This window comes from Ursus maritimus, unplaced genomic scaffold (assembly GCF_017311325.1).
Source record: "Ursus maritimus isolate PB19 unplaced genomic scaffold, ASM1731132v1 scaffold_29, whole genome shotgun sequence".
NCBI classification, from domain to species: Eukaryota; Metazoa; Chordata; class Mammalia; order Carnivora; family Ursidae; genus Ursus; species Ursus maritimus.
The window spans coordinates 33,143,307-33,156,162 of NW_024425452.1; the positions used below are offsets into that span (position 1 = coordinate 33,143,307).

The following is a 12,856-nucleotide window of genomic DNA, read 5'->3' on the forward strand; positions in this document are numbered from 1 at the left end:
TACATATTTTCTCTAGAAAACCTGCGTTTAAGGAAGCAATTACATATGTCAAATCATTCAGTAAATAAAATTTGTATGAAATGCAAACCAGTTATTTAGCTAGCATCCCCCAAACAATAGAACCATCTATAGTGTTTTCGTTCCAGAGGGCATAATTGGGATCATTTAGCCAATCTCTCCATTTCGAGGTGAGAAAACCAAGGCACACAGAGCCTGAAAGTTTCCCTGTTGCACTACACAGTTAGTGGTGACGCTAAGAATAGGAACCCGATCTGAGTTCTGGTCCAATGATCTGATCTCTTTGTTATAAAATTGGAAGATAGATAAAGCCAGAAAGGGTGTACATTTAGAACAATGGGAAGCATTTTTATATTTATAATAAGCCCACAAATACAAACACGTGACCACTTTTCAAACGCCAGTTCTCTTTCCCTTTAACCACTCAGGTTTTGTGTTAAGAAATAAGAGCTATTCTTCATATAAATCTAGCAAACACTGGAAGGGAAATGTGCTGCCTCAGAAATCATATACGATGTGCTTTATACTCAATTCTAGTGTTTGGAGTTTACCCACTCTTCTGCCTTACCTTAACATTTTTCTCTTCCATTACTATAGATAACTGTGTTGGCTAAATTAGAATAAAACAAACAAGAACCTTCAACAACTTTATAAAATGTGTATTTTTCACAGTTTCCACCAAATATCCACTGGTATTTAATAATGCCCCCACGCATACCCTCATTTAATTTTCTTTCAATCCAGTTTTGAAAATCGGCTTGCTATCACCCTATACTATCTAGCTTCTTTACCCTATTTACACTTAACTCCCTTTCTCCTTTCCTGAATTGTCTTCTGCCAATTCTCCCTAAATGTGATTCTTTCACCAAGTCTTTTCTCTGAACCCTCTCTGGACAACAGCAATTTCATCTTTTTTCTCAGCTTTGCCTGTTTGAAAATAAATCATCACCATTATGTATTCCTCTTCCTTAAATTCAGTACTTCATAATTATCCGTGATTACTTCTCCTTTGTTGACATATATTTAATTACATAATCTGAACACTCTGTTTTCCATTTAATTTCAGTTTAAGTCAGTTTAACAAATATTTACAGACCCCTTATTTTATGCAAAGCACTGTGCTAGGCTCTATGTGGCATAAAAAATGAGCAAGTTATATTCCCTCATCCCAAGGTCAGTTAGGAATATCTTCTCTAAAAAGGTAAAACAGAGTTGATAAAGTGTCTACTTTATAGAGGTATTTTGAGAAGTAAGTGAACTGATGTATGTAGTTCTCAGCACATAATAAGTTCTTAGTGTGTATTACCTGATACGATGTTGCTTTTGGTGTTATTGACAAATCGTTTCTTTGATCCTCTCCAGTCTTAAAATGCTATGCCAAAAATATATAGAATACAAAGCTAAATGTATCAAGAGTAATAGGAGACCTATCAGAGAGCATTCTAAACTAGTGATTAAACATCACCAGTAATGCAACATACTGGTCTCATTTACCTCTTGATAATGAGGCACTGAGAAGGGCCATTTACCTTTGTGATATTCTTGCTATATATAAATATATAGCCTGAATTAAATCATGAAAAAGCGTCAGACAAACCCAGAACAAAAGGCATTCTACAAAATATCTGTTCAGGCTCTTCAAAATCTCAAGGTCATGAAAACAGATTGGAGAACAGTCTCTAACTGGAGAAAATTAAAGAAGCATGCCAGATAAAAGACCAGATAAATGACAATAGTAGGATAATTGCTGGAATCTCAAAAAAGGGTATGGATTAGTTAATGGTAGTATATCAATCTAATTTTCTGGCTCTGATCATTATGCTATGACTACTTAAGTTATCGAGATTTGGGGAAGCTGGTGAATGGTGTATAGAATTCTTCACACTATTTTTGCAAGGTTGAAATTCTTTCAAAATAAAAGGTTTTCATTAAAAAATTAGAGCGATAAAAAATGCAAATGTAAGATAAAGGAAAGTGAGCATTGTTTCCTCAATGCACAGGTGAAAGGGAGAGAATGAAGTGGATAGCAAAAGGATCTTGGAAGATGCAAGCATCTGAGCTGGGATTTGAGGCCACCAATATTGAGGAAAGATATTCTAGGCAAAGAAAAGAGCAGAATTACAAGCAGGAAAAAAGCAAAAAAAGAAGGTGTGTTTGGATAGAAGTAATCATATTCTTTTGGAATTCAATGTCTTTGAGGGGGAGTAGTGCGAGACAGAAGCCAGACTTGAGTATTTTTATATCTCTGTAGTAGGCTGTATATGTGCTTCCCCGCCAAAATGTCCATATCCCAATCCCCAGAACCTGTGAATATTACTTTACATGGTATAAAAGACTTTGTACATGTGATTAAAATAAGGATCTTGAGAAGGGGAGAGGATCCCAGATTATACAGGTGGGCCCAACAGAATCACAGGGGTCCTCATGAGGGAAGGAAGAAGACCCGATGCAGGAGGATATGGAACAAAGGAAGCAGAGGTCGGAACAACAGGCTTTGAAGATGGAAGAAGAGGCCATGAGCGAAGGAATCAGATGTGCTCTTGCAGCTGGAAAAGACAAGGAAATAGATTTCTCCCTGAAGTTTGCAGAAGAAATATAGCCTTGCAAGCACTTTTATTTTAGACTTCTGACCTCCGGTACTGTAAGAGAATAAATTTGTGTTGGCTTAAGCCATTAAATTTGTGCCAATTTGTTACGGCAGCAAGAGGAAACTAATACAGTCTTTATTACCTTACTTGGGGCCCACTTCGGTTTCACCTCCATCTGGACTACTGTTGTAGCCTTCTCCCTGTTCTCTCTGCTCTATTCTCTATCTCTCCCTTCTATGAAATGATGTTAAATTTTTTTTTTTTTTTTTGTCAAGTCCTAAACTGATCATGTCATTCCTCTAAACCAAAGCTCTCAGGGGTGCCCAGTACCTGCTAAAAAACATCCATGCTTACTATCCTGGTATTTAAGAATCTGGCCCCAACATGCACTTCCAACTTTATCTGGGTGTCTCTGTAGCATTAACTTTTCACCAAGGCAAATTAATTTAGTCACGGTGTCTGGGGCTCTCCTCCTGCAGAATGTGCCCGCTCTTTCATATCCTAGCCCATAATAATGTCTCTTTCTACTGAATGCCTGCAGTCTCCTGATTGTTCTCTGAAACCCCCATTCCATCTGTTTCTAGTGCCCAGGCCCAAAGTAAAGAACCCCCAAAATTCACAAACAGCTTAATATCTGAGAATTGAAACATGAAGAAGCCCAGTGAATGAGATTGCCATTTGAAGACATGATTCAGGATTTTATAAATATGTACAAATCTGGGATGCAGATTTATAAAACACTCAAGGCAATCAAAGTGTGTAAAACAAAATATGGAGGGGAGGGGGATGGGGGATGGGGCAACTGGGGGATGGACATTAAGGAGGGCATGTGATGTAATGAGCACTGGGTGTTATACACAACTGATGAATCACTGAACTCTACCTCTGAAGCTAATAATACACTATATGTTAATTAGTTGAATTTAAATTAAAAAATTAAAGTGTGTAAAATAGAATTCAGGAAGACTAAAACTAATAAAGAAAAAATGACCCAGACAACATGCTATAATAGTTAGGTGGCTCTGTGGTCATGTTTTCTGGGTTCGAAACCTGGATCTATCACTAGGCAGTTTTATTTCCATAACTGGGATCACTGTTGATTAAAATAACTGATTGTCCTTCCTCATGGTGTCACTATAAACAAATTTCTAATTTGTTTTTTTATAATTATAATTACTAATTATAGTACTTAATTTCACACATAGATCTTCCTATCAAGAGAGAATCTACCAGCATGAACTGTGGTTCCCAATGTAAATTTCTAAACTGGCATTTGGGTTCACACCTCACCCTCTTGTGAATTTGGTTAAATTGATCACTTAGGCTAAGTCCAAAATCACATAAATCAAGAGAAGGAGCTGAAGCAATTTGCTACATCGCTCTGGCCAGTGAAAACAACTTTGCATTATTTGCATCTGAATTATTTAGACTGGTTGTCTGTGATGATCAAATCCACCAGATTATTGCTCAACTTTTCACTGTAATTTGCATGGATAGCCTCCTTGTGCACCTGGCATTGTCCCCGAAAGTGTTGGGCAGCTGCTCCATTGAAAACAATAACAGCTGTGAAGCTTAAATCATTTTATGTTTTAGTAAGATGACAACAACATGATATGCAAGCAGCAGACGGGAAATTCCTTTTGGACACTGCATGTTGAAAATGCAGAACAGCAAAGAACCATGCAATACAGTTATGTGTGTTAAACTCTACAGATAGAAACCAATGACGCTCTCAGAAAAACCTTGTGATTCACAGTTTCAGAGAGTTGCCAAGAGCATGTTATCTTAGCACATACCTTAAATCCCTGAAATCCCATGCTTAAATGAAACTGAAGAGAACTAAGAAGCACTTCTTAGCCTGATTCATAATTCCCTTCATATGATGGTACTGAGTCATAATAATTAATGTGGCTATGAACACTTTTTGATGAAGTCCCTCTACATTCTTTTTACTCAAATTCTCCCTTTGGCAAATGGTTATAGAACCACATAAAGTCCCAAACTCCAATATATTTACATAGCGAAAGACAGAAAGACAAAGAAAAAGAAATATCCCATGTTTATTTGCATAATTTCTCATTGCACTACAGTAGCATGCCACTGCAAATGAGTACAACCAATTACATGAACTCCAACTCCTAAAAACTCTGTCTTTAGAAAGAAGGTGACTCAACACAGAAACCTACAGATTACCAGAGATTCAGAGGCAATGGAGACTGACAAATTCAACAAGCGCTCTAGCTGACCTTTAGATGATTTGGATGAAGAAAAGGGCAGCACACTTGCGTGGGAGAAAGAAATGCTCACCTAAGTGAAAATATTTGGCAGGCACTGAGCTGGGTTCTCTGCCCCAAGTCAATCTCAAGTCACCTGCCTGAAGGTCTGCCCTTCTGCTATTTTTGAATTTGAAAGCAAAAGACCTCTATTTCATCCAAATACCCCAGTCAGGGCACTATCTCCCAATGTATCACCAGGATCCTTTGAAAATCTGATCTTTAACATTCTCTAATCCCGTGTAAATTACCTTCTTGCTTAAAACTCACCAATGGATTCCCATCGTCTCTAGCATGGAATCCTAATACTTTGTGACACAGTCTTTGACACTTTGACCTTGACATATCTTTTCTTCTTTCTCATTTTTAAGCTTTGTTTAATGAAGGTTTTCCAATTACAAAAGTAATATGTGGTTATTATAAACATATTAAAAATACAAAAAGGTATAAATATTCAAATAAAATTAAAACCCAGAATTAACCACTATTATTCATATTTAATTTTATTTCCTAACAGTTGCTTTTTACTGTGTGGATCTACATTCTCCCTCTTTCTGTTTTTGTTCTTTTCTATATCAGGTCTTTAAGCACTTTCATGAATATTTTTAGCCCTAATACCTAGGAATTCATTACAAAAAGATCATAATGAAAACATGTTAGTCTGTAAGTTATTAAAGAGGATAATACTTTTTATGTTAGCCAACATTCCCCACTAAGTTTTCTTCTTTTTTCTTCCTTGGGATATGGGTATTAGAGGAAAATCCAAGGAAAAAGTCCAATTCTTGACTTTTGAACTTAAAAACCCTAATCTTTGAGGACCTCATGACCTTTATACCATAAAGTATGAAACTAGAGGTTTAGCAAGGCAACCAACCTATCCTGGTTTGCCCAGGACTATCCTGGTTTAAAAAAATGAATGTCTCATGTTCTGAGAACTCCCTCAGTCCTAGGAAAATCAGGATAGCTGGTCATCTTAGCAAGAGCCAGCTTTTCTTGCTCCTTGTTTAGCCAGATATTCCATGGTCTTGGAAAGCAAGAGTCCCTGAGGCAGGGCTATGTGCCTTGCCAGCAGTCAAACCTTGGAAAGACTGATTCAATGGCAGGTAGGTGAGGGAATTTGAGAGTAGAAAACCTGCCTTCTCTTCTTTCCTTAGTAGTACCCAGAAAGCAGCCAGTGGGTCAAGATACAGAGAGGAAAAATTCTGATTATCTGCATTTTTCTGTCTGAGAAACAGGAAATGAGAAAGTTAGGAAGTATGAGGAGAATAGCAAAGGAAATGGTAGCTAAGGGAAATGTGAAAGGCCCTGACCAGGGACAGCAACCACAGCACAGCTGGCAGCCCTACTGAAGGTAGAGGCCAAGGCCAGTCAACACAGCAATATCCCTGACCCCAACTGTATCCAACAGCCTCACTCATGGGCTAATGAAAGGGTCCTTGAAATGACTGGCCACATGGTATTTGAAAAACACTGATCTAGTTGAACCCCCTCATTTTATAGAGGAGCCCCAGAGGAATAAAAACTTACTCAAGATCATTCACTTAGTAGTAGAGGCAGAACTAAAACCCAAGATTCTATACTGATCATGATCACAAATTATCTAAAATAACGTAACTTACAGGACTTATTTTATGGGTAAAAATAGAAATATCTCCAAAGTACCAGGAACGGTGTAGGGTCTTGAAATTTTACCGTACTTACTAACAAATGAGCATTTCTTGGATGCTGACAAAAGGCATGAGACCCCTGGGTTGGAAACAAAGAACTCTATTACTCACAGCAAAAGTGGCAGCGAGCTTCACAGTTACTTGCTTCAGATCCCCATGCTCCCAAGTTTCATGAGGGCAATGCTCATGATGGATGCCTGCAAACAAAATGGGTTGCATTTAGAGGACAGAAATGCTAAGCTTGGGGAGTCACCACTTTTGTAGAAAGCAGATGTAAGCCAGCCTTGCTTTTGGTGAAGATGGTACCTCATCTCTCAAAATTCCTTGCTGCAAACACAACTCTGATAAATGCTCTATTAAAGAGTAGTAAAAGCCTTGCATTCTTGGTATATCCACCAAGAATGTGCAAGGAAGCTCAGGGCCTGTGGCAGGTTGTCTCTCTCAATAACTATCATTTGAACTAAATGGAGAAACAAACTTACATGGTTATATAGCATAATATGGCCCATTAGTTTTCCCATTCGTCCAAAGACTGAGATTTGACTCACCACATTATAGGAAATGAAATGTTTTCCAAACATTGTGGTACTTTCTAAATACTTTCTGTATTTCTATAACCACGTATTCCACATATCAGTGTTGAAGTATGGCTGTTTAACAAAGGTGATATTCCAAATTATCTAATATGAGCACGAGCCAATCAGAACAGAAACTGGCTATAAATAACAAGTATACTTCTTGACTGTACTAGCTACTAAGTTCTACTAAGACTGAGCCCATGCTTAACTTATAATACAGAAAGTGGAACACCAAGAATTTGTTGGAGTACATAAAAAAGTATAGCATTTGCCTAGGGATAAGGCAGACATGTGAATGCATATTAGTGATCAGAGTCCCAGTCTGTTTGATCTAATTCAATTGGAAGTCAATCCACAAAATAACTTTGTGGCTCAAAAAAACCCTGTTATTTTCCCAACTTTCAAATGAGTATGAGGAAACCTGTTTGCATAGAAATTAGGTTGTTTGGAAGACCAGAGTAAAGTATGGCTTCAGGTAAAAGGAATTTTCTAGGGAGCAGCTGTTTGAGAAAGGTCAAAGCATTCTTTTAATTAACAAAAAGGTAAAATAATTTTGGGAGATGTTTTTATAGTCTTGAGGAAGTATTATGAGTGACTAAAGCTCTGGGGACAACACAGTGGCACTTAAATGCTTCTTTTACATATTGTCAATGGAGTTTATCTGGTTAGTCTCTCCAGGAGGTAAGATATAATTGACAGCGTGAAAAATTTCCCCCCAAAATTCTGTTATTTTTGCTCTCATTTGGAAGAAATGCTAAGGCCCACGCATGGCTCATAGCCACTCAATCAGCCACTTACAAACCCAGAAACATCTCAAGGAGAAAGTTCTTGCTTACTTTCCTCTAATCCTCTCAAGGAAAATTATTTTACTGTTTCTTTTTTTAAAGTTTTTATTTTAATTCCAGTTAATTAACATATTACCATCTGTTTCTTGGGAGTGACACCAACTTCATCTTACCTCATGGCCCTAGAATCCGAAAAAGTCATCAATGACCTTGTCTGGTGAGCGGAAAAACCACAGTACAAAAATGAAGTGCTTTCAGAGGCACCAAGTGCTGGCTGTAGGGTAGAATAATGTAGGGCTCTGTTAATTCAAATTATCTGGACAAGTGTCTCATGTTTCTACTGCACAGATCTGGAACCTCTGAATCAACAGAGAGCGCCAAGAAACAAATCAAAGTATGTCTCAAGTCTTCATTATGCCCTTGCCACTACCGCATCACCAACCCTAAAATATACAGAAGCTCATTTACCAAGTGATGGGCATCATGTGAGGCATTTTCACATGTTGTATCACTTTATCCCCACAATAACCCTATAGGGTGGCTCATTATTTCTGTTCTGTTAATAACAAAACAAAAGAACAAATGATACTTTATGAACTCTCCAGAATTTTATAAGCTGAAAGGGAACTATTTTAATTTCAGTATGCGTATTTGGGTTTTACTATTTTAAATTCATTTTATTTTAAATTGTGTGTGGCAACATAGGGATGGAAGAAGGGAGACTATCATCTTTTCAGTATTTACACATTCTTAAGATCTTAACTAACCCTGGTCAACTGCAAAGTATGCCAATACATCAGTTTCCTGTGGCTTTTGTAACAAATTATCACAAACTTGGGGGCTTAAAACAGTAGAAATTAATTCTATCACAGAAGGGAGGAAAAGATGGTGGAGGAGTAGGGGGCCCCTTTTTCAGCAGGTCCCCTGAATCGAGCTGTACCAGACCACCCTGACACCCACGGAATCAGCCTGAGACGCAGGAAGATATATCTGGATCTCTACAAATGAACATCTCCAGTGCTGGGTATTGAGCTACGAAGCGGGGAGCCGTGAATCCACGCACAGATATCAGAAGATAAACAGAAGGGGAAGGAGCCGCCCTGCTTGGGCACTGGGAAGCAGTAGCCACTTGCAATGGGGAGCAGGCTGGACTTAAGGACCGGCACCCGTGAGAAAGCAGAGTGAGACCGTGAGCCTGGGAATGCGCGAGCGACCAGACTGAAAACCGAAGCTCCGGAGTGCTCACTGGAACTGGACTGATACCGGGAGCTCAGGAGTGCGCGCGTGACTAGACTGAAAACCGGCGCTCCGGAGCGCGGGTTAACCACACTGAAACAGAGAGCTCGGGAGCGCGTGGGAACCGGCGGCAGCTGGCGGTGTTAGAAACACAAAGGACAGAGACGAGCAAGGGCTGGGACACTGGCTGTGGGGCGCACAACCCGGGACGCTGCAGGGTTTTTAGCAGCACCAACAGAAACAGAGTTAAAGTGGCCAAGACTCTCAGTGCAGAGCGGACTGCGATCTCTCTGTTCTGAGACAGAGGTTAGGATACGGCCACTGCTGCTCTGACTCTCAGAAGAGTCACAGAAAACTGCCATGGAAAGCCGCCAGAGAACAAAAGCCTGGAAAAACCAGCTTACATTGTGCCCATCCCCGTCCCCCATTGCAGGGGACAGGGCGACTCTACACAAACAGGGCTGCCTGAATATCAGCGTGGCAGGCCCCTCCCACAGAAAGCAGGCTGAAAAATCAAGAAGCCTACATCCCTAAGGTTCCTATAAAACAAGTGTACACTGCCTGGGTCCTGGTCAATAATTTGGGCTCTGGGCAACCCCACAACCTCTCCTCATCAGAATGAGGAGGAGGAGAAATCCCGCCCAGCAAAGAAAAGATAATGAGTCTGTGGCCTCTGCCACAGAATTGATGGATATGGATATAACCAAACTGTCAGAAATGGAGTTCAGAGTAACAATGGTCAAGATGATGTGTAGACTTGAAAAAATATTGACAAAAATATTAACGAGAATATAGAATCTCTAAGGGTGGAAACGAGAGCGAATCTGGCAGAAATTAAAAATGCTATGAATCAAATGCAGTCAAAACTAGATGCTCTGATGACCGGGGTAAATGAGGCAGAAGAATGAATTAGTGAACTGGAGGATGGGATGGTAGAAGACAAAGTTAAAACAGAAAACTGGCTCAAAAAAATCCAATCTCAAGAATGTAGATTACGGGAGATTACTGACTCAATGAAACGTTCCAATGTCAGAATCATCGGCATCCCCAAGGGGGTGGAGAAAGAGTGAGGTCTAGAAGAGATATTTGAACGAATTGTAGCTGAAAACTTCCCTAATCTGACAAAGGAAACAAGCATTTGTGTCCAAGAGGCAGAGAGGACCCCTCCCAAGGTCATTCACGGCAAACCTACACCACATCACGTCATAGTTTAGATCCAAGGATCCACGCAAATATTAGATCCAAGGATACAGTACTGAAAGCGGCCAGGGCAAAGAGATTCCTTACATACAGAGGTAAAAATATCAGAATAACATCAGACCTATCTACACAGACCTGGCAAGAGAGGAAGGGTTGGCAGGGTATTTTCAAAGCTCTATCCGAGAAGAACACGCAGCCAAGGATCCTTTATCCAGCAAGGCTGTCATTCATAATTGATGGAGGGATAAGGACCTTCCAGAATAGGCAGAAACTGATCAAATTTGTAACCACCAAACCAGCCCTACAAGAGATATTAAGGGGGGTTCTATAAAAGGAAAAAGGCCCCAAGAGTGATACAGAACAGAAATTTACAATCTATAGAAACAAAGACTTCACAGGCAACACGACATCATTAAAATCATATCTCTCAATAATCACTCTCAATGTGAATGGCCTAAATACTCCCATAAAAAGCCACAGGGTTGCAGAATGGATAATAAGATATGACCCATCCATTTGCTGTCTACAAGAGACTCATCTTGAACCTAAAGATACATCCAGACTGAAAGTGAAGGGATGGAAAACCTTTTTTCATGCCAATGGACCTCAAAAGAAAGCTGGGGTAGCAATTCTCATATCAGACAGATTAGATTTTAAACTAAAGACTGTTGTTAGAGATACAGAAGGACACTATATTATTCTTAAAGGATGTATCCAACAAGTGGATATGACAATTATAAATATCTATGCCCCCAACAGGGGAGCAGCTAGATACACAAGCCAACTCTTAACCAGAATAAAGAAACATATAGATAATAATACGTTAATAGTAGAGGACCTCAACACTCCACTAACAGCAATAGACAGATCACCTAAGCAGAAAATGAACAAAGAAACAAGAGCTTTGAATGACATACTAGACCAGATGGACCTCATCGATATATACAGAACACTACACCCCAGAACAACAGAATACTCCTTCTTTTCGAATTCACATGGAACGTTCTCCAGAATAGACCATATACTGGGTCAAAAACAGGTCTCAACCGATACCAAAAGACTGAGATTATTCCCTGCATATTCTCAGACCACAATGCTTTGAAACTGGAACGCAATCACAAGGAAAAAATGTGGAAGAAACTCAAACACTTGGAAACTATGAACCATCCTGCTCAAGAATGATTGGGTAAACCAGGAAATTAAAAATCAGTTTAAACAATTTTTGGAGACCAATGAAAATGAAAACCCATCAGTCCAAAACCTATGGGACACTGCAAAGGCGGTCCTAAGGGGAAAATACATAGCCATCCAAGCCTCACTCAAAAGAATAGAAAAATCTAAAATGCAGTTTTTATATTCTCACCTCAAGAAGCTGGAGCTGGAACAGAAGAACAGGCCTAACCCACCCAAGAGAAAGCAGTTGATCAAGATTAGAGCAGAGATCAATGAATTAGAACCCAGGAGCACAGTAGAGCAGATCAACAGAACTAGAAGCTGGTTCCTTGAAAGAATAAATAAGATCGATAAGCCACTGGCCAGACTTGTTCAAAAGAATAGAGAAAGGATCCAAATTAATAAAATTATGAATGATGGGTGCCTGGGTGGCTCAGTCGTTAAGCGTCTGCCTTTGGCTCAAGGCGTGATCCTAGAGTTCTGGGATCGAGCCCCACGTCAGGCTCTTCCACTGGGAGCCTGCTTCTTTCTCTCCCACTCCTCCTGCTTGTGTTCCCTCTCTCACTGGTTGTCTCTCTGTCAAATGAATAAATAAAATCTTTAAAAAATTAAAATAAAATAAAGTTATGAATGAAAGGGGAGAGGTCACAAACAACACCAATGAAATAGGAAGGATCATTAGAAACTTTTATCAACAGCTTTATGCCAATAAATTAAACAACCTGGAAGAAATGGATGCCTTCCTGGAAACCTATAAACTACCAAGACTGAAACAGGAAGAAATTGATTAAACAGACCGATTAATTATGAAGAAATTGAAGCAGTGATCAAAAACCTCCCCAAAAACAAGAGTCCAGGGCCTGACGGATTCCCTGGGGAATTCTACCAAACATTCAAAGAAGAAATAATACCTATTCTCCTGAAGCTGTTTCAAAAAATAGAAACAGAAGGAAAACTACCAAACTCATTCTATGAGGCCAATATAACCTTGATCCCCAAACCAAGCAAAGACCCCATACAAAAGGAGAATTACAGACCGATATCCCTGACGAATATGGACGCCAAAATTCTCAACAAGATCCTAGCTAATAGGATCCAATAGTACATTAAAAGGATTATCCATCATGACCAAGTGGGATTCATTCCTGGGATGCAGACGTGGTTCAACATTCGCAAATCGATCAGCGTGATACATCATATCAACAAGAACAGACTCAGGAACCATATGATCCTCTCAATTGATGCAGAAAAAGCATTTGACAAAATACAGCATCCTCTCCTGATTAAAACCTTCAGAGTGTAGGGATAAAGGGTACATTCCTCAATCTCATAAAAACC

General features: G+C 39.4%; 1 protein-coding gene across 1 annotated transcript in view; it reads right to left on the minus strand.

Moving 5' to 3' along the window:
* Window positions 1-12,856, minus strand: part of UBE3D (ubiquitin protein ligase E3D) — a 523,493-nt gene that overhangs the window by 131,171 nt on the left and 379,466 nt on the right. The window contains exon 11 of the transcript XR_005838364.1: window positions 6,658-6,743. The gene's annotated coding sequence lies outside the window, so the exon portion shown is untranslated. The remainder of the gene's footprint in view (window positions 1-6,657; window positions 6,744-12,856) is intronic.